Source organism: Solea solea, chromosome 12, assembly GCF_958295425.1.
Source record: "Solea solea chromosome 12, fSolSol10.1, whole genome shotgun sequence".
Lineage (NCBI taxonomy): Eukaryota > Metazoa > Chordata > Actinopteri > Pleuronectiformes > Soleidae > Solea > Solea solea.
Genome location: NC_081145.1, coordinates 11,075,670 through 11,097,529, shown reverse-complemented (window position 1 = coordinate 11,097,529; position 21,860 = coordinate 11,075,670). Strand labels below are relative to the sequence as shown.

At 41.8% G+C, this 21,860-nt stretch overlaps 1 protein-coding gene across 2 annotated transcripts in view; it reads left to right on the top strand.

Moving 5' to 3' along the window:
- tspan9a (tetraspanin 9a) overlaps positions 1 to 21,860 on the top strand; it is a 144,864-nt gene that overhangs the window by 19,727 nt on the left and 103,277 nt on the right. For both annotated transcript variants that reach the window (XM_058644314.1, XM_058644313.1), the window contains one exon: positions 19,201 to 19,262. The gene's annotated coding sequence lies outside the window, so the exon portion shown is untranslated. The remainder of the gene's footprint in view (positions 1 to 19,200; positions 19,263 to 21,860) is intronic.

Genomic DNA, 21,860 nt, shown 5'->3' with positions numbered 1-21,860 from the left:
GCTGCCATGTGGATTTTTACCATCACAGTTTGAGGAGGCTGCTTTTGACATATAGTTGCAGGACTTCAGACCTAACTTTGTGCTGGTGATGTTGATGGGGGGGTGGTATTACTGAATGTTGGCCTACTACTAGCACAATTTATGTTGAAGGAACAAAAGCACTGATCATTGTTACCTTGTTGCAGGCGCCATCTAGTGAGTCTTGAACACCATGGCACATATGGATTTGATTCTACATGACTAATGGTTCGCATATTATGTGTCACTGAGTTCTGCATTTACATAATTACTTGCAGCTTTGTTAACATCACGCTATGCTGGTGATTATATCAACATTGTCAACATCACACTACCATGCCGGCATACAATAATAGGATAGGGAAAACTGTTTGCAGAGTTAAATAAAGAAATCCTGAACACATGAACAATGTTTCTGAAGGAAATTCGATTACAGAATCCATGCAGCCCACATAGCTCTCTTAGGTTGCTGTTGTTATAAATATCTCGTAGCTTGCTCAGCACCGAACCTCTAACTTCATTAAACAACACTAAGAGGAGGTCACACTTTGATCGACTGGAAAGAGTGACTCTGAGGTCTGTCAAGGTTTTGCGGTAGGTGTAACCCACAAAATCAATATAGCGTTCAAAAAGAACATTTTCTAAAAGTATCTAAGGAGACAGATGGAGAGCTGAGGAGGGGGAGGGAGGAAAAGAAAGACATAGAGAGGGAGTGAGAGAGAGAGAGAGAGAAAGAGGTGTTCACCGGGGGATAATTGGAAAGCACAGGCTGTGTTTCACTCTGTGTTGAAACAAGCTATTCCCAGTGGCCATTTATCCATATCACCTGAGAGAAACTATACGGGTGTCACTAGCTTAAAATCAATTTTCTGATAAAAAAAAAAAAAAAAAACTTCAAGAACAAATTGTCTTGAATTCATGACCTGCTGTGTTCCTTTTGACACCACTAGAGGTCAGTGTGACCCTGGTGAGAGCACACCAGGGAGCGGGGAGGGTAGGAGTTAGGAGTCTGCAGCTTTCTCTGTGGTCATGTCTGCAGAGTGACTGCATGGCGCAAAGCTTTAGTTGTTTTCTGCTTCAAACTAAATCTCATCCTCTTTGCCTCTTGCTCTGTTTTCTATTTTCTTCCTTCGCTTTCCAGCCTGCGATGGGTTCAACTTGTTTATGCGATTTGCATAAGCTGGCTTCAGAAATCGGTGCTTACCCCAGTGTATTGCACAGTCGGAGTGAGTCGGCTGTTCAGAAGAAAAAAGCTAATGACTCCATTGCCCTCATTGACGCATGTCAGTCTATTTCAGTCTCAGTTACCAGCACTCTCATACATGGCCAAGTGAGAGCTGATGATCTACGTGCTGGATCAGCCGTGCGATGTCAGTCGTCCACTTGGTTAGTCAAGAGAGTGGTTTTCAGCAGGGCAGGGCACTTCATACTCGTGCCTCTGAACCATCAGTGAGGTGTATATTCTACCCTCGTCATGCTGCTGACAGCACTCCACCTAGGGAGGAGACGTTCTGGGATATCAGACATGTGATTTGACCTGATGCTGTATTTCCTCACCCCCTTCCCCCCCATCACTGCTCTGCCCATAACGGGAGTCAGACCCTCAGTCCCTTCTCCTTATTGATCCCTGTTTAGCTGGGGTTCTTTTCCCCCTCTCTCTGTTTCCCACTGCACACCTTCCTAAGGTCATCCACCAAAGAGTTTTGCTGTCAGGATCAGAGGAATGAAGATGGGGAGAGGGCATCAGGGTCAAGCCATACATGGGGTGAGAATGAGTGAGGAAGAGTTGAGATGGAGAGACAGAGAACTTACTGGGCAGCTGAGTATAGACGCACGGCATTAACTGGACTGAGCGTTGAATGCTGGGGCAGGATGGTCATTGCCAGCCGTGGAGGCTTGTGGCCGGCTTTCACATGACTCCCTGTATGCTGGGACGCAGGAGAGTAATAGAATCCCAACGTGTGCTGGGATGCTTAGGAGGAGGGATTAAATTTAGCCACAGCCGCAGGCAGGCAGGCTCTGCAGGGCTGAGGGGGGTTGTGTTCGCAGCTCCTGAGCCTTCTCTGGCTGTCCCTCTCTACCCTTCCGAAAGAATCATGGAGGGCACTGCTGCAATCACAATATGAATCACCTCCTTTCCATACCTTAGCGGGCTTAATGGCCAAATGTGAGATGTATCACATTGCAATGTGATAGCAGTGGGGATATGGCAGGAGACAAGTCAGCCGCACTTTATTTGCAGGCTCTGTTAGAGGAGCAGCAGTTGGCGTGTGCAGCCAGCAATAGACTTTCAAAAGCAATAGTGCATGTCATAAATTGATGTTAAATGATAGAAGGGATTTTTACGTGATAGATGTGCATATGTGTCTCTGCGTGGCATTCACTGGGCGAAGTTAGAATAAAGCCGTTTTTGCTGAGGGGAAGAGAGAGACGTGCCGAGGGATTTAGAACAGCACACGCATCCATTTGCACACGTCTTTTGTGAATCTTTTTTCAAATATCTTGATATCTTAAGCAATATTGGACGAATGTGTCCACGTTTCTAAAAACAAAACTGCATTTTGTTTTTCTCTCCGCATTTACCAAGCAATTCTCGTTTTTCTCCAGTTTCAGTGGAACCATTATGGTGGTTTGACAGTTATTATATTTTTTAGCAGTTTGTCAATGAAAAAGGCTTAATGTGCGTTCCGCTGGTGCGAAAGGGGTAGATATTAATGTTCAAAGGAAACATAATGAAGCTGTTGTTTTTATGTCTAGAGTCAAGCTTTTACAGTAACTAATTATCTAAAGGGGCAACAGGACGAAAGGCTGTTCCCTTTTCTCTTTAAAACCGTTGGGACCTGATTTAGGAGCGATCATAAATATCAATGTCGGCTTGCGATTTATTTTTGAACTGCTCAGTCATTAGGGACGTAAACACTTGTGTAGGTTAAAGGTGACGGGACATGCATCTTGTAAACATTACTAAAGAACTCATAATGAGCATAGAGAAGTCTGTGTCTTACGACTTTGCATTAGCAGCAGAAGTTCAAGTGGAACAGGTTTCCAACCTGCGGTCCAACCCCCCTATCAAGAAGTACTACCAAGCCCTTTGAGCTGATAACCTTTGTGTTCATGCTCTAAAACAGTCAAAAGACTTTCCACTTGTGGTCCCTCATCCTCATAGTATCCATTTTCACAAACGTCTGACAGGCTGCATGGTCGTTGTTTATAACTACGAGGTTTATGGTATACTGTAGCCGTATTATCTCACGAGGGCTGTAGTCCGGAATAACAACGATTGTCCATCTGTGCAGTTTTTCTGGAACTGTAGCACAAATGACTTCGCTGTCCAACATGAGTGATACTTAGGCCATAAAAAGTAATTCAGTGTACACCAAATGTCTCCCGCTTTGCTTTTTGTTCAGACATCTAAGGATTCTGCTATTTTCTGGAATTTTAGATGAAACACAGTGTGTGTATGTGTGTGTCTTATATAAGCCATGTCACACTTAATTTATATGTTCTTTTTTGTTTTTGAGTGTTTGCTTTGTCCTTTGATTTTGGGAATCGTGATCATAGATGTAAATGCAGGCAAATTCCTATAGGAATTAAACAATTATGCTTTGGATGTGGCCTTAATTGGTTAGAAAAAAACTAAACCTGGATTCTGTCTTTAATCAGTTATCACAGCATTCCTCCCATCAGACTACTTGAAAGAAAAGTTGGAGCCTCCACACTTGACAATTGTTGCATTTCCTCCACTACTTAGCCTTCAAACTCATTTAATAGTTTATATAGTTACATTTTAATATTTACTCTTTAATATTTACTGTGGTGAATTTTCTTTCTTATGGCCAAATGCTACAGGAATAAACGGCTAAGAAATATTTTTTTTCTTTTTGAAAAGTCCATTAAATGACTGAGTACTTAAAATGTAGTATGTTGGGTAACTTGTCACATCAAATAAGTAATCAAAGTACCCCAACACTGCCTCCAGTTGACAGTAAACTTGCTCACCAACTGCCTGTGGTACTTTTTTAATGTGTCTTAATGTGTAGCATCAGTTTAATCGTTCAAATAGTTCTTTGTTTGGATCCTTTAATAACTAACAACAAGAAAGGATTTACCCCCACGAGAATCTCTGCGTGCGTCAGTGTTGATGCACTTTTCGCGAGAACAAACAGTGCAATCACTTCGAGAGAAAAATAATGCATTACAGATGTTTTGGAAAACTTGTGTGTCTTAAAGCGTCGTTTCAGCGGACTAGCGTCGGTGTTACATTCTGTTTACAGCTGACAGCTGCGTGGTGATTAAAGGTGTCAATCAAAGCAAGGTCTTCATTGTTAGTCGAGGCAAGGTCGGAGAGATTACAATATTGGACAGAACGTGGAACACTTTCGGCGCATCCAAACCCATTTCTCTCCCAACCCTAAATGTTAAATGAAATGTTGTGCTTTACACCTTTTGTGGCACATGAAACAAGCATGAGACTCATTTGTCAGCACATTAACAGCACATTACTTGTCCATGCGAGCAGCATTGTGTCCATTACTTAATGTTACCTCACCTTGCCTGCCCTTAGCACTTGAGGTTGTTTTATTAATATTTCAATAAATGCTTTCAGGCTTCTTTTTTTTTTTTCCCCATAATGCTTGTCAACATGTGTCTATAATATTCAGTAATGGCCCTTTTACTGTATACATGTGTTTTCAACAAGGACCTGAAGTACTCTTTGACAGTTGTTCTCAAAGCTATTAGTATGTGTTCCTCATTTATTTGAATGAGAGGAGATGTGTATACACACACTGCAGAAAACGATGTGTTTGGGTGACCACACGATGCAATGGAAACATGAACTCGTACTAAAATGATGGCACATCCTACGTAAGTGTGCAGAACTACACTGTTGTAGTTGTTGTTGTTGATCTTTGTAATTTGTACTGTATGCTGGCCATAAACACAGTCGTCATAATAAACAGGTTTCGCCTACAGCAGTATAACACAAGGTCAAAATAAATCAATACAATTTTGAAACATTTGAGGTATAAGGTACATTTGCTTTAAATCTTTATCCTTTGCTATTTTGTTCCAAGAAGTAGCTTGAAGCCATTATTATTATGTTTAATTTTTCACAAGTGTATGATTGTTCTTTATTTCCCCAGAATGAGTCTTGTATATTCATATCAGGAGCCAGGATACATATTTTCTCCAACAGAGGTGAGGGATACTTAGCTGCAACATTCAAATTCATCAATTAATGTTGCTAAATTTTACACACTGTACCTTTTAAGGGTCAATCTCGATATTGATTGTTATCAAAATCCACTGACTTGACCTGAACATTTTTATTGTGATGTCTTTGCCTCATGTGGCTCGGCCATAGTTCATATTAGTGAGAATATTTAACTTGTGGGTCCAGTTGCTTCCGTCCAGATAGAAGTCATCACCTGTAAGCTAGTGTCGAACCTACCAAATTTACACAGCCCATCATGCTCCTGTCTCTACCGTCACACTGTGGGACGGCTAATTCCCCCCCCCCCCCAGTTGCTCTTTGTCTAGACTGAATCATCCAGACTCTGCACTCCAGCCTGAACAGCACTTGAGGCACAGGTGTGGTTGACTTTTGTCTTTAGATCACCAGCGCTGTCAGTTGCCTTGCCACACATGTGTGGTCAGTGCTTGTGTGGTCACTGATGGTCAGTCCGACTCCTGTCTGGTTCACCTGCTACTCTAAATAGACCGACTGATTTCTTCTCTGAAGCTGCAGTGCAGTGCTGTTCAGTATTTCACTGCGGTGCAGAATATGTTTTTAATAGTCACTTGGAAGAAGCCAATGTGCAACATGGAACAAGACCAGTTTGTAGTCAATAATGACCTTCAATGCACTCTCCAGCATTTGTGAACAAAAAATAAATATGACGCTCATGAAAAAGCAAATGAATGCACGAGACTGTAAGATCATTGATAGAAGGTTTGGCCTTTTACAACAAAGTCTTCCACAAAGGACTTTCTTTCATCACAAGGATGCCTGTTCAACGATCATGCACCTGGAGGTTTCCGGGTAACATTTCAAATCTGTTATGCTCTGCTTAAGTGTGAGCGTGTTCTACAGAGACACCAGACTTTTAATGCATACTTATTTCTGAAAGGGTGGACTCCGTCTATGACTCAGTGCCAGACAGTGGATTAATATGCATTAAAGCCAAGCGCTCAGGTGCGGAAAAGAAGTCCTGGCAGCATGCAGAGAGCAGTGTTGAGAAATTGGTCCCTGAATGATGAAGGATAGGACCTTTCCTTATACTTTATTCAGTGTGCATCTTCTGTCTTCATACACCTGCCAATTCGTTCATCTCTGTCATGCGGTGAATGTCATATCCACAACAAATACAGACACACACACACTGCTCTGTACTGTGTGTCTACATCCCACCTGGGGCCACTATTGTATGGTGTTAGAAGATACTCCAACAGGTCACTCCTAGATAAACTCTCTGCCTCTGAGAACATTTATTGGCTCCATAAGTCATCTTTGCATTCACTGCACATTTCATTTACCTTTTTTCTTTTCTTTCTTTTTTTTTTTTAATCGCTCCAAAAGATATTTATTCATGTGTTCTTTCTTTTACGATCACCGGGACATGAGACAGAATGATGAAGGGTTACACTTAGCTGCAGATTGAATGAGAAAAGCGCACACACACACAGAACACACCGAGCACACACACATGCCCTGTGTACTAACATACACATCTGGTTAAAGAATAGCCAACCCCAGTCACAGACATATGATACAGTCCCGCACAGAACGCTGTGTTTGGATCTCCCCTTTAAGAGCCCATGTGGAGCTCAGAGGGGAATTTTGGTCACCCTGACACCTAAAGGACAAACAGTGGCCAGGTGCCAGGGAGACGGCAAGGCGTCTAATTCATCACCACCCATTACTTAGTGACAGATTGGAATGACACTCGCATACAGTATAGTGTGTGGAACCCCGTGCTTCTCTTCCTGTGACACTTCTTTATCCGTCTCTTATTACATAGAATGGCTGGGATGAGACTAACATGGCAATATCATAATTAGCAGCGCACGTTAGAACGAAAGCAGTGAAGCGTGTCATTAAGAACCCCTCGGGCCGCGAGCAACCTCAATCGCTCCGCGTCCGAAAAACGAACGGGCCTCACAGGCTCGTTATGGATTTATCATTTCATCACTTAAATGTGTTTTTCTGGGCCTGTTTTCTTTCAGTCTCTCTCCTGTCCTCCTCTTACGCTGAGATGTTTGAACCAGTCGCTCTGTCAATCCTCAAGGGGAGATCAAAGCAGCAGAAGAAGTCCAACTTAATCTGCATCATGATTTAGCCATTAGAAGAAGAGGAGCCAGACATCTTTGTTCTTAATGACGTCTGTCATTGCGTGTGCTCGTAAATAAGAACCACGGAGAGAGTAGTATGAATGAAGAGGCTTGAAATGTCTCATTTTTGTTTAAATGGCTCGTTCTGGTACTCATTTTGCAAATTGGTAGGGAAAAGTTGCAATGCTGTGAGAACTGGACACTAGAGAACTGGATTTTCCTCAGTCGTGGCACTGCAGCAAACACTGGATGTGTTTTCCCTCGTGGTTTCCATCTGCCTTCTCAACACCCATCATCAAATCTCTGCCACCTAATCTCATGTGGTACTTTTCAGCCAGGCCCGCTGTCGTGACATCTATCTTGGCTCTGTCTCCTCTCCATGTGAAAAGTCACAAGGCAAACAAATTGACACATAATTATTTGGACTTCTTTTTATTATTTTATTTTACAATCGGATTATATCATTTTATTTTGTTGACGTTTTGTTGTCAAACGTCCTCTTCCTTTTTGACTTTGTTGACTGCGAGTACAAAGGACTTCTCTCTTTTGCTTCACTGTCACTTGCTGTATTTCCTGTCTTTGTCGAAGACTTTTCCTTTGAGTCAGTTCCTCGCCTCACTTTCCCTGTGCTTTACACAGTTTTTACCTCTGGTTCCACACCATGCTCTCTCTCTCTCTCTCTCTCTCTCTCTCTCTCTCTCTCTCTCTCTCTCTCTCTCTCTCTCTCTCACTCTGTGTCTCTCCCCTTCATTCAGTCTTGTTTAAATCCTACTCTCTTGTCTGCATGCACTTAATCTTTCCTCTCACATTCTACCATGTCTGCTGACACAGTGCCAAGCGGGTGCCTGACACCTGGGGCTGGCAGCATTTCCTTTCCTGCCCACCACGGCCTGGAGAAACGGGAGAGGAGAGGGCCTCGTGCCCCTGCCTCAGCCAGGAAGGGCCAGTAGGGATTAGTGTAAAATGTACATGCAGTGTATTTCTTCTGCACGTCAAAGGGAGATTATAACAGTTGTTAGATTAAGTAAACAGTGAGTTTATGTAGTCCAGAAGGCTTTCACCTGACAGGACTACACTCAATGTGGGTGAAATAGTGATCAATGTGTATTGTCCTCTCCTCTCAGCACTTTGTTCAGGGCTCTAATGCTGCTGCGAAAGTGTGTGAGAGGTCTTTTTATAGCTATACTCCGTGTACACATAATCCTCTCTCAAGACGTATGGAGCACCGAGAGGAGAAATTGTTGGATTACTTTCGTCTGTTGTATCTGGGTTCGTCCAGAATAGTAGTGCCATGGCAGCCATTTATGTCATTATGTACTCCACGCACATATTTCATCTGCTGTTCACTGTTCCCTGTCTGAGCTTATCATACCCTTATTCTCCGTGTTCATTTGGTCGCTGCGTTAATTCCCAAAGACTGCACCACAAGTTTGTCTGTCACCTTAAAATGAAACTGAAGGATTGAAATTAAACAATAGACGTTTTCTCAGCTGTAATTCTTACGCCGTAGAAGACAGACTCTCTGGGAGAAAACATGATGCGAGCCTAATACCACATCTCAAATCAGAGAATGTGTCTGGCCGTTCTTCAAGAATCATAATCTATTTCCTACTTTTTCTGTGACCCCGTCAGGGATGGGCCGCGTTGGGTTCATTTTCTATCATCTTCCTTTCACATAAAACCGGTTCATGCATTTCATACAAATCCAGTGAGAGAACAGGCTCCATGAGAAGTATAACATTTCATATCCGAGTCAAATGAAATCATCATAACTCGGATGTCTCGCATTTCTGGAATTTCTGGCAACGTTTGAAGTCCTGAGCTCAGTAGAGCGGAAGACTGTGAACTCTGAACCAACTGGTGATGACATGCCTCTGTCCACGGTGAGGTGGATTTTGTAAGGTCACTGGCGCTGACAGCTCACCACAGTAGCACTGCACCAATGTGTTTCCAAAAAAATGTGTGTCTGAGTCGATGGGTGCACAGCTGCACGAGTGTGCCCTAACAGATGCTGTAGCATGTCTGTGTGTGTGTTTGGGGGGGATGTTGGGCACTGCAGATGCCTCCGATTGCACGCTGGATCAGGAAGGAAATTCCTCTTGGACGACGACAGTGAACCACAAGCCCAAAAGTGCTAGTCTAAGTCATGGCCTCTGCGGTGAGCACAGGCAAACAGTATCTACACTGACAACCATAAGTCACCAGGGGCATTGCAACTGGATGCAATCCAAACCTCTGCTGATGCTTGTAAATGATGACTGCTGTTTGTGTACTGACTGAGGTGATAATCTGCTCTCATGGCTGGCTCTGGACTCTAAACCTTCTGTTGTGCACAAGAGTCATGATTGGCCTGGGAATGATGGTATTGCAGGCTTGCAGACTAGAAAACAGATTATTTGTTGAACCAGGGCATTAGGAAAAGGTTGAGAACTTCCCAGCAGACAGAAATCTGCAGTCTGGACTTTGTGCTTGCATTTGGGCGTGAGGATCAGTAAAATGGGCGTTTAGAAGATTGGTTCGACACTTTTTCTTCACTGCAAATGAACTGCAAATGATCTCCCTTAAAGAAGGGACTGACGTTAAAAAATAAATTAATTAGAGGTCAACTGATCGTGTGTTTTCGCATGGCCATTGGCCAATGCTGATTTTTAAAATCAGCCAATTTGTTTTTCTATGACAGATATGTTACTTAATAAAATATAACATTTGTTGCTTAAATTCATCAAACAACACTTCCGTGTGTTAAAATAAATAAATATTATTTTAAATAAAAATAATTTATAAACTAAATATTCAATATCTGAAATATGTCATCAGAAAAAAAACTAAAATTTTTTCAGATATCTTGGATGAAAGAAATTCAAATTTAGCAGATAACAAATATCTGTAAACTCACAATCAGCCTAACCAGTTTATCTGTCTGCCTCTAATTTTTAATCACAAATCCAGTTGTGGTTGTCAGTCATTCACAGAGATTGTTGGTTCATAATGGCAGCTGAAAGCAATGACTGTACTGTACAACTCCCCTGAGGGATACAGATAAAGAAACCACTTTACCTGAAGTTATCTTTACATTGACCACTCGCCCGCAAATCGCTTCACATGCTCTGCAATCCATATTGCACACACATCCTGCACCCAGTATCTCACCAGAACATAAAACAGGTGATGTTCTTGTGAGATTTATGGCGTTGTATACCAACCACCAAAACAGCAGTTGTTTACGACACGTTGGTTGTTTTGTAATGTGTCGACTTTGCTCACTTGTAAGGTTTGCTGCTGTCTGTGTCTGTCAAATCTCTGCAAAATTTGTGAAAGCAGTCTTTATGCCTGGTTTCCCAGGTTTCAGCTACACTTCCCATTTGTCCCTCGCTGGAGGCATTCATCAATGCATTATATGGTCATCCGTACCTGAGCACGGATGAGTCTTGTATATACTGTATGTTTTTTTTTTTACTTGAATTTACGATTGACTTTTGTTGCTTTTAATCATTCTTTAATGAACTTCTGTTATTGCTGTTTGTCACGTGTTAAGTTGCTGCATACTGAAAATGACTGGTACAATTTCGGGAAGGCAGAAGAGGCTCCAGATGTGCAGGAGTTATTTTAAGACGGGATATTTGTGTTTCACATTTGCCATTAAATATATGAAAACAACAGAGAACCGTCGGCCATGCCAGCTAATATTGCGTGGGTTGAATTGGCATTTTTAAACTGGGAAAACTGCCAGTGGGTTGGTGCTAAGAAGGTCAAGAACAGCATATGCAAGTGTAGACAAGCTAACATACAGTAGATGCATTTCTGTTCGGTTTGGAAATCAACAGTGTGCAGAATTGCAAACCTCCCCCGTGGGAGTACATGTCTGTGGTTTTGATATTTATTTGTACAGTTGTTGAATTCATTCAGTAACACTGGGTTGTACACAATACTATGTAGCCGATGAATCGCTTGGAATGAGCATATGGCGCATATACTGTATATTGCATGTGGCATTAACATGCATACATTTCATAAAAATGAACAACAAATTACTCCTGATATGACGTCTCTTTCCCTTTTCATCAGCCTCAATTCTTGGGGTTTAGCTTTTGATTAACTTTGCATGTATTTTGCATTTCGTATCCTTCCTCTGGGCCCATCTGTTTATTTAACTCCCACACACAAACCTGTTTCACACACAAACAAGGAAAACTGTTAGAAAACTGCCTGAAAACAAAAGTCTCTTACATCACACATCCTTATGGGTGATGATGCTTAACTTTTTAAGTGTACATTTTGGTCCTTACCTTTTAAATATAAAGATTCATTATTCTTCTTTTATTCCCATCCCTGTGGACCCACCTACATACATTCAGCATTATCACACACACACAACCATATTAAAATGACCAGCTATTATGTACTTTTATCCGTGGCTCATATGTCCTATCCGTTCAATTTGCAGACCAGTTTATAGCCTTTGTAGTGTAAGTGTTGTCGTGGGTTAACAACCCCCGCACACCCCTGCCCCCCCCCATGCTGTTGTGTCAACTACAAGGCTTTCACAGATAAATGAATCTGTGTGAGTTGAGCGCTGTCATAACTCTTCTATAATAGAACACAGTGAACCTTGGCACACAACTGACCCTCAAACTCTTTCTATAAGTGACAGCCTGCTGTATGTGTGTGTGTGTGTGTGTGTGCATAGTGTGTGTGTGTGTTGGGGCAGTAATTGTCATTTAAAATGTTTATTAAAGATAAGCTGAGAAAAGGAAACAGAGGTTGAATTAAGTACTTGAATGAACCTGTTATAGCTTCTTTTTTTTCATATGCAAAAACTATGAATTCAAATTTGTAGATACCAGGAAGCGTGTTATTACAATCACCTTGAAAGTCCATCCTTGATTTTCTTGCTGTTCTATGTCCAACTGAAGGTGCGCTTTGTACTGTAGCTTTGCTGACAGCTTTTTTCTCTCTCTCACGCTCCACACGTTGAAAGTAATTGCATGGTTAAAGCCGCCCAATGAATTTTTTTTCTGCCTCTTTACAATTGAGCGTCTGCAGGGCCCTCCAGGCTTGTATCTCATCAGTCAGCAATGCCACACAGTCTGGCTCACTGCCAGAGCTCATACTGTAGCTGCCCCGCAGCCCCCCCAACTTAACGTCCGCACACATCAGCCTGCAATCAGTGCATGGCCGAGGCGCCCACTGTTTTAAATTGCACAGCAATTCACTTTGTACCAGTGTCTAAGTAATCTAAATTTGTTCATAAAATCATTGCCTTCCATACTGGAAAGATGGCATCAAAAAACATCAACCTGGATCCCTACTTTTTTCAGTTTCTTGTGCGGCCGCATGTGTTAGATCGAGCACGTTGCTTGTAGACTCCATTAAAAGGGAAGGCTATCTGCTCTGGCTCCATTTCAGCATTCCTACATGGTGGTATCATACCCACCGTGTACTGTATGTCCATCCAACTGTGAGCGAAGAAGCAAAACGGGGTGAAACTAAAGCCTGTTGACAATGTAGAGAAATGGGGGACGATGAGTCTGATCTAGCTGATGCAGCTGTTGTAGATTTGAAAAAGTTAAGGTTTCTTCCCTTCAGTGCTTTAGAGAAGGATTAAGACCTGACAGCACTTACTGTGGAGTGGGTTTGGTTTCCACAATTATTCCCTCCTTGTATTCTCCCCCATGCCCATGACCAGTATTGTTTCTCAAAGTCAGGGAAGGATTCTTCAGCGGCTGAATCTTAAAGATGTTATGTCATCAAACCCAATCAAAAAAAAAACTGCTCCAATGTGCAGGATGCTTGAAATTCTATAGGAGTGAATCCTTGTTTTGCCAAGCATAGAAAAATGGCTAGCGATTGTGGAAGGCTCAATATGCATTAAAATCAAGTATTTTTGGTATCCTCCATAAAGCTCATGAATTTGGCCATTTCCACAGTTAGACAACACTGAATTATAGACATCCAATTGAGTAATGAATGAGGTATGATGGAATTAATAAGGAAGATATGGTAAAATAATAATAATAATCCTTCATATTCATTATTAGTTTCTTTTTTGTGTTTTGGAATTATCTCAATTTCTTCACCATTATCACTAATCGCTCGTGTGGCATTTATTTTATTTGATGTGCAGAAGGTGAAACTTTAACACTTACACAATGGACACTTGCTAGCCTGTTCCATTTTTTTGTTCCCAGAATAATAGGAGGAAGTCTTCTCTGTAGGACCTGACTTGGACGCATCCATTCTACCAAAGAGGGATGCTTGACTTTGACCAACGCCAACGATTTCTCTTGCCCATGACGAGATAAACCTTATTATGAGTGAAAACAGGGAGGGATTGATTAGACAGATATGGAAGGACAGCTGTTGGGGGCAGACGGTTACAGATAATAAAAAAAGAAAAAGAAAAAACAAGGGAAAGTGAGAGATGGAAAGCGGAAGGTGGGGGCGGTATGCAGAGTCATTTATATAGATAATGATCTTTTGGAGTAGCACTTGGACAGCAGAGTCAGCAGTATGGTAACTGTAGATTTTATACACCTACCCCCACACAGATTCAGAGGTGCAGGACTGTGAGGAACTAGTGAGACGTTATTTGAACCTCAAGGCTTAGCCAAGGAACAATCAATAACCTGTCAGTTCTGCAAATGAAGGCGCAATGCCTTCATTTTGTCAGGATGTGCTCCGTTCCACTTCCTGTCATTTCAGTGTTCCTGTCCTCTACCAAAACTGTTTGTGGAACACCGTTAGAGTGTCTCTCCGTTTGTGCAGGAAAACAGGTCGAGTGAAGAATGGACAGCATGTTCCTAGCCCTTACAAGGTCCTAAAACTAGGTTGGCATGATTCATGGAGGCACAGGAGCAGACAAAACAAAGCCTATACCTTGCAGTAATTTTGGTCAATGCATTGCAACTGTACTTTTTGGCTTCTTCTTCCTGGAGATTTGCTGGAAACATTCCAATTAGGCAAGTCTGCAGCAAATCCCCCAGGGCTTTTGTAGACCAATTGTTGTCAATTTCATGACTGACCGATTTCTTTTAATAAAAGCTTTTTTATAAACATTTACTCTCTAATGCTCATACTATCCAAATAATCTGTGCCTCCGGGCTTGTTCGGCAGTCCTGCGTTTCTCGAACACTTATTCACCTTGGTAAGCAGAAAGCCAGTCATTCTCAGCTGACTTGCCGATGTGTGCCGGCCTTGGCCGACACAGCCTCATTCACAGCTGTGTGAGCTCTGCATATGCCACAGCTGCAGGGAGCTGCTCTTTCCCATGAGATAAATGATACCCCATTACCACACACAGCACAGCAGTGACATTGAAAGCCACACTGTTTGCGTTCTTATTAAAACAAAGTTATTTGTTTGTGCTATCTGTCATTGTAGCGGCATATGTTTTTTTTTTTTGTTTTTTTTTAAGAAACCTCTGTCTAAACACCACATAATTCAAATACAGTGGGGGGGATTTACAGTCATGACTATGCCATCTCCTTCTGCCTTACCTCTACATTGGGCATATAGAGAGTCAAGCCCTAAACTCCATTAAGAGACACCAAGCAACTATTTCAAATATCAACACAAGCTTCCACCAACTTCAAAGTCACACAAGAGAATGTCAGAAAGAACAGCTTTGCCTTTGTTGGAAGGTTTTGCACGATGGTGACTGTGCTGATCTGCTGTATCTTTGCACAGCTCTGTCGTTCACACTGGATGTGTCTTCTTCTCACTCCGCACGCACATCCGGTGTGAAACCGTCCGAGAAGAGCGGTTTAATGTATGCAGTCTTAATGATATTCAAGAGATTAGACACAAACATGGTCTGTTGAGTTATGATATGTACAAAAACGATGTCTCACTTATTGTCTTACAAAGAACACGTATGTTAAATATGAAACTTCATGTATTTATTTATGTTTTTTAAAGACCTGACCTGACGATAAAAAAAAAATCAGATTAAGACATAAAAATACGTTCTGATTAAACTAAACTGGCCCAAGACGGAAGCAGCCAGCTCTTCGGAGCAACACTCAGCAGTAATTTATGCCTGAAACACAAGGAAGATGCCTTCAAGGACATAAATATTTTGAATGGGGGAGGACAGGTGGTCTAAAAAGGAGTGAATTAGGCTGCTTTACAGTCCCTTATATCCATCATTATGCAGAACCGTCCTTATCTCATCTTTGCTTATGCACACTGAACCGAACAGACAACATAGCTGCCTATAAACAGGTTGTGGAGAAGAGAAGCCATCCCTCATCAGAGAAGGTAGTCTTCAACTCCACTCAACCCCCCCAGTGTCCTTTCATCCTGTTCCAGTATATTTAACAACCATTCACACTTGGCCTCATGTGACTCCAGCAACTACATCAGCTGTCAGTAACAGGAAAAGACACTAATGAACTTAATGACATCAATGATATTGGCGCTACATCAGAGTCATAGAACTGAAGAAACCTCTTTAATGGAAGGTGAAAAGCTTTTGAGTCAACGCTTCCTGGATAATCATGAACTGGATTTCACACACATGTGTGTATATATATATATATATATATATACACGTACATGTTATGTCGTCTCATTCTTGAGAACCTAAGACTGTGTTGGAATGCCAAGGTCAGCTTCCTCACCCCGTCAGATTTTGAAGCATTGCCCGCAGAGCTGCGAGACTCTCCACAGTGTGAGACAGGTTGTCATGTAGTAAATGTCTCTCAAGAAGAATGATCTATCATCGGGTTGCTGCTGAATCTTACTGAGCTCTTTGACTTGTACACATGTGCTCCACGCGCCGTATACGACAAAAACCAGGTGGGGAACGTATAGATCACAGGATGATCATATCTCAAACTAAATTACAGCCTGTTTATGGCCATAAAAAACATTATTACTGCCGCTGCATGATGCCTGATGACCAGAAACCATCATCCCCTGAGCATGACCTACTGTGGAAATGTTCCAGTGTTCTGCTAAATCAATGCTGACAGCCATCTTGCTTTTTTTTTCTTGGCCACTGCTTCCAGTTGGCTGTCCAGTTGGCTGTCTTCGGTCCCCCAGGGATGAGAAAGAAGGCAAGCTTGTAATGATGAGGAGTAATGATGTAACTTAATTATATTTGTCTTGCTAGTGTGTCAATGGAACCCTAATTAATTCTGTGTGCTAATGAGAGTAACAAGCTGTCTTGTTTTTGCCAACTGTGTCACTCCTTGGTTTGTTCTTCCATTTGTACACGGTTTGCAAATTCTTGCTCTATTGATCCCTCTGTTTCTTCCTCTCTTCTCCTGGTAACATCTCTGTTTGTCTATCACTCCTGCTGCCACACAGACATTATGCCCATTTTCATCTCATAACTAATATTTGTCATCTTTCTCTCTTTCTGTTGTGTCTTCCCACTCAACCACTTTCTCTCCATGTCTGACCTGAGTTTCGTCATTTGGAGTGGCTTCAGGGCTTTTAAAGAAAATGCCACTTCATGCTGTCTTGTCCTCGCATTTAAAACCTTCATATGAGAAATGTGTGTGTGTGTGTGTGTGTGTAATGAAAAGAGTTTTGCAAAAGATGGGAGAACAAAAATGAAAATAGTATTGCAAATTGGACAGGAACAGTAAAGTCCACACTTTGTGCACTCATCGCTCTCTGTCTCGTTCATCTATTCATTCAATTTATATTGCTTTATCCTCCACAAGAGGGTCAAGGGGTGGCTGAAGTCAATCCCAGTGGAAAAGGGTACACCCTGGACAGTTTGCCAGTCCAACATACAGAGACGAACAGCCATTGTCACATTCACACCTACGGTCATCTTGGAGTGTCCAATTGACCTCTGAATGTTTTTGGACTGTGGGAGAAGGTCGGAATACCCGGATACTCCACACAGAAAGGCCCTTGGTTGAACCTCTGACCTTCATGCTTTGAGGCAACAATACCAGCCACTGGGCCATTGTGTGGTCTTCATCTCATTTAATCTGGCTCAAAAGATTTTTAGCAATCACACTTGAATGGACAATGGTATTACAGTGTCATCATCAAGACGTTGCAGGACATGACACTGTCGTGCAGAATTAGCAGTGACATTCACGTTGCAACAGCTTCTACAACAGATAGAGAGAAAGTTTAGCCCCCATACCTTGCAATAAAATGGAAATGAAAGCAGGCCTGTGCCCTCGTAAGTCATTTGGCGGGAAGAAAATTGACCCCTCTTGTAGAATATTGAGGTGCTAAATCAGCCTGCAGACACCTCCCGCTCCTCTCATCTGAAGGTGGTCCTGAAGAACCATCATTCATTGAGCTCTACTTTGATATTCTTTGTACTTGGCCTTGGCTGTGCAGCTTTGTGTGCCCATGAGTTTTTTGTTTTTTTTGTTCGAAATCCGTGTGTTTGATCTCAGTAGTGTTCTTGAGAAAAAAACAAACTGGAAGAAAGAGAATTCCATATTTGCACTGTGACATACTGTAGGTATGGAGAGGATATGGCCATGCATTTGCTTTCAGTTGCCTCTTCACCTCAGTAGGTTTGGACTCTCCTTCCATTGTACTCTGACCTTGGTGCATAATCTAAGGTCACAATAAGTGTTACTTTGTTGTGTTAACTAAGGCTCTGGCTTCATTCACACTTGTTTTTTGTTAGTGCTTGAGGCTGTGAATGCTCTGGATACACCTGCTGTCCATTCTTTTAAAGCGCTGCTAACATCAGCAGTGAATGAAAATCTCTGTTAACATTTACTTTTATTTTGTCATCAGTCTCATTGCAGAAATCCCTGCTCTGACTTTTCACCATTGTAATTTATCATCGGTCTTATGAAGCTGCAGAGGAGAGAATCAGTTTCCTCCTGATACACACTGTCAGATGTGTTGGTATAAGCACTGATTTGTTCTTATTAGGGACCGAACACCTGGTATGAAGGCCCCATTGTATCCACTCTGATAATATTTTTTTTCATCATCATCATCTTTTACTTTTGCTTACTCTTTTTTGAGGAGCTTGACGTACATGAAAACGCACCAAACCATCAGGATCTGCAAAAAGTACCATCTTATAGGGCAAAAACGCATTTTCACATTTTGTGTTCCCACTAGCCACAAAGCAGGTGTTATTTCATTTGCGTGAAGCTGTCAGGGTGTGGTCTACATTTGCTATAATCAGACATAACAAATTATTGGTGGCCTCTCGGGACATGCGATGGCTGTTGCGGTCACTGCAAGGGCCTGTTCAGTGCTTCTTGCAGCGTAGAAATGGAGTAGAAATGCTTGTCTGAAAAAAAGAAATAGACATAGACTTCAGGATGCCAATATTGTGGTAAAAACATATTGAATAGCCAACAGGAGGGAACTCAGCAAAAACAGCTTCATTTGAATAGAAGTCTATGAAAAATTGAGTTCCCACACATTGTTAAATGATGTTCCTGCTTAGAAGAAAATAGATGATAAAGTACAGCTGATATATGAGTGGAGTTTTTGGACTGTGGGAGGAAGCCGGAGAACCCGGAGAGAACCCCCACACACACACAGGGAGAACATGCAAACTCCATGCAGAAAGGCCCTTGTTCCAACCGGGGCTCGAACCCGGGTCTTCTCGCTGCAAGGCGAGAGTGCTAACCACAACACCATCGTGTGGCCCTGGTTGCAGTTGACGTCTGTGAAATTCTGGTATCAAAACTCGACATGGTGCTACCAAATTGTGTTTCTGGAAGCATTAAAACTGAAGTTCAGAATCTTATGGGTGATCTCACAACCGATTTGTCTGCATGCAGACACACTTTAGTTTGAAAACCTAGTATAGCCTCAGACCAAGTGGCTGAATTTCCTTTTTACAGACAAGTTTTCAGTGTCAGCATGACTCAATATCCACCCATTCTGTTTCTACAGACTTGTGACCTTCCTAGCCTGAGGTGCAGTCTCTCATCCCGCCTGTCGCCCTCCTAGAAAAGGTAAGACTTCTTTGTTCATCTGCCACACCACTAGTCCATCTGCTGCAACAACACGACAGCAAAATGAAACCGAGAGCCTCTCCTTACCCAGGAAATTGAAATAGCACTACTCCTTGATCATCTCATGTGTATTGCTCAGTCTTTTCTACAAGCCCTCTTTAGTTGAAAAAGCACCTGAGCTCACGTTACGTTTCTTTAATTTCCCACCATATTGGAGCAAGGATTGTTCTGCATACAGACCTGATTAGGTAACAGATGTACAAAGATGGATAATCTTGTCAATATTTCACTGGGGCTCCATAAATGTAATTCTGGCTCCATCCCCATGAAAGTGTACAGAGCACATTGATACCCCAGTACTCCCTGTTGCATGAGATCCATGCTTCAAAGAGAGCCGCAGCTTAGAGGGTCTAACTAAAATTAGCCGGGCAAAAGATAACCTGTGCCTTGAGATTAAAGTGGAGCTGAAGTGTCGGGCTCTTTGACAGCGCCTGTAGTGGCACACTGTAGAAGGATAAATGAAAAGAAAGGGAACACAGAGAGATGGGCAGAGATTAAGCGAGTCGACAGTGCTGTTCATGCAAAGGGATGAAAGTTAAAGAGGCCCCATATCGAGGTGTAAAGTTCCAGGGCAGGAGATTATTTATGGGTGTTTTGGATTGGAGGTCTCAAGGTCTTGTGTATTGCATGATATGCTCGCACTCCCATGGTGCATCTCTATTTTACAAGAATCCAAGCGTCCTGCACTAGGCTTTGCAATCAGCAGGGTTTCTATGATTTTATGCTTGCTTGTTTTACTGAACAACATAATCTAGCAGTTTATTGTTCTTTATATGTTGGTCATACATTTTTTTTTTTTTTCGGAATTCTGCATTTATAGTCCAAATAAATCTAATAATTATATTATTTTACGATCACTATTTAACCAAAGGGGCTTTCCCTCTCTCTTGGTTACCATACCATGTCAGAGTTTATAGCCTCTGTTCTTTTCAGTGATGCTTTGACTTGTTATCTCCAGTGTCACTATGGCTTTTTTCTCTGTCTGAATCTCTGGAAGCAGAGGCTTCTTTGCTACGGTAAAAGACAGATAGAAAAAGAGTGACATTATTTATTTATTTATTTATTTATTTATTTATTTATTTACCTATCTGTTATCTATACACCGTACTGTGCAAAATTCATAGGCCACTGTTACGACCAGGCCTAGAGGAAAACCTGATCGCAGCAAGAGTATAGAGGCTCTCTGTTCCCAACTCGAACAACAAGAATCCACCAGCAACACATTAAACAAACCATTTTCAAGGTTTATTAAAAACAAGTTCAATATGTCTGCTGGCGGTCTGGCTGTGAGTGGTTCAAGGAGTCTGTAATTGCTATAACAGGGTAATTATTTTCCAATCATTTTATTTAAACACCTCCAAAAATGATGTATGCAGTTTTAAAATAACAAATCTTTCCGAGAGAAAAGCTTCTACAAGTTTAAGTATCAAGTATTTAGTTTGACCAACCCTTCCACTTCAGCAATAGCACAAACCCTGGCTCTATTAAACCTGTAGTCAAATCACAATTCATGTTATTGGTAGAATTTAATTAAAATGCCAATGATCACAGAATGTGAGTATGTGACAGTGCACAGTACTTTTTTATTTGCTGAAATGTGCAATTAATAAAAAAAAAAAAGAACAAAAAAACATTTTTAAGATGTATTGTGTAGCATTTAAAACCTATATGTTACTGTGTGTGTGTGTGACTAAATAAAGTTCTCTTCAACTGACCATATCAGTCATGCTGACAGGCAGGGACACACACAAGCATGTCTCGACCTTTCGGTTTGGGTAACTGCTTCCTCTGGCCTCTCTGCCCATGAGTGGCCGTGTGTGTGTGTGTGTGTACATGCCTTTATTGGGCTGTGAGGACACATTTCTTTGCAAGTTCAAAAGGCCTTATGAGGGTTAAGACTCTGTTTTTAAGTTAGACTTAGTGTTAGGGTGATGGGCTAGGACTTATATCTATGAGTGTCCTCATAGCTAAACAAGAGCGAGTTGTGCCAGCTCAAAGATGTACTGACTTATGCTTTTCCACCAGTGAACCATTTACATATTTATTTCCCAGGCCAAATGGCTCAACATGCACTGGTGGCCACTTGAGACCTCATATGCCTATCTTTAATTGGCTATTGATTGATTCTGCTATGGCGGTGGGAGACAATAAACTACTGCCTGCTCAAGAGAGGGACGTGGCAGACAAGAGTGATGAGAGAGGGGGTGCTGGCAAGTGTCATATCTATGGTTGCATTATTTATACATATCTCATTTTTATTTATGTAGGAAGTATCGGTGATGCAATACGTGATGGAACAATTGCAACATGTGCTTCCTCGGAAGCAGTTTATTAGCATAGGTCAGTGCACATTGGTTTGCTTTTGGAGAAAGACGGTCGAAGCAATTCATTCTCCGACTCTTACAGATCCCATGTGACATGAAATTGGTACCTCTACGATATTCATTGCTGTCTGCATAAATCATGTAACATTTTGTGTCGTGTGCATGTGTGCGTGCTGTTTGCATGTGTGCTTACATGAGTTCAAGGTGGTGATTT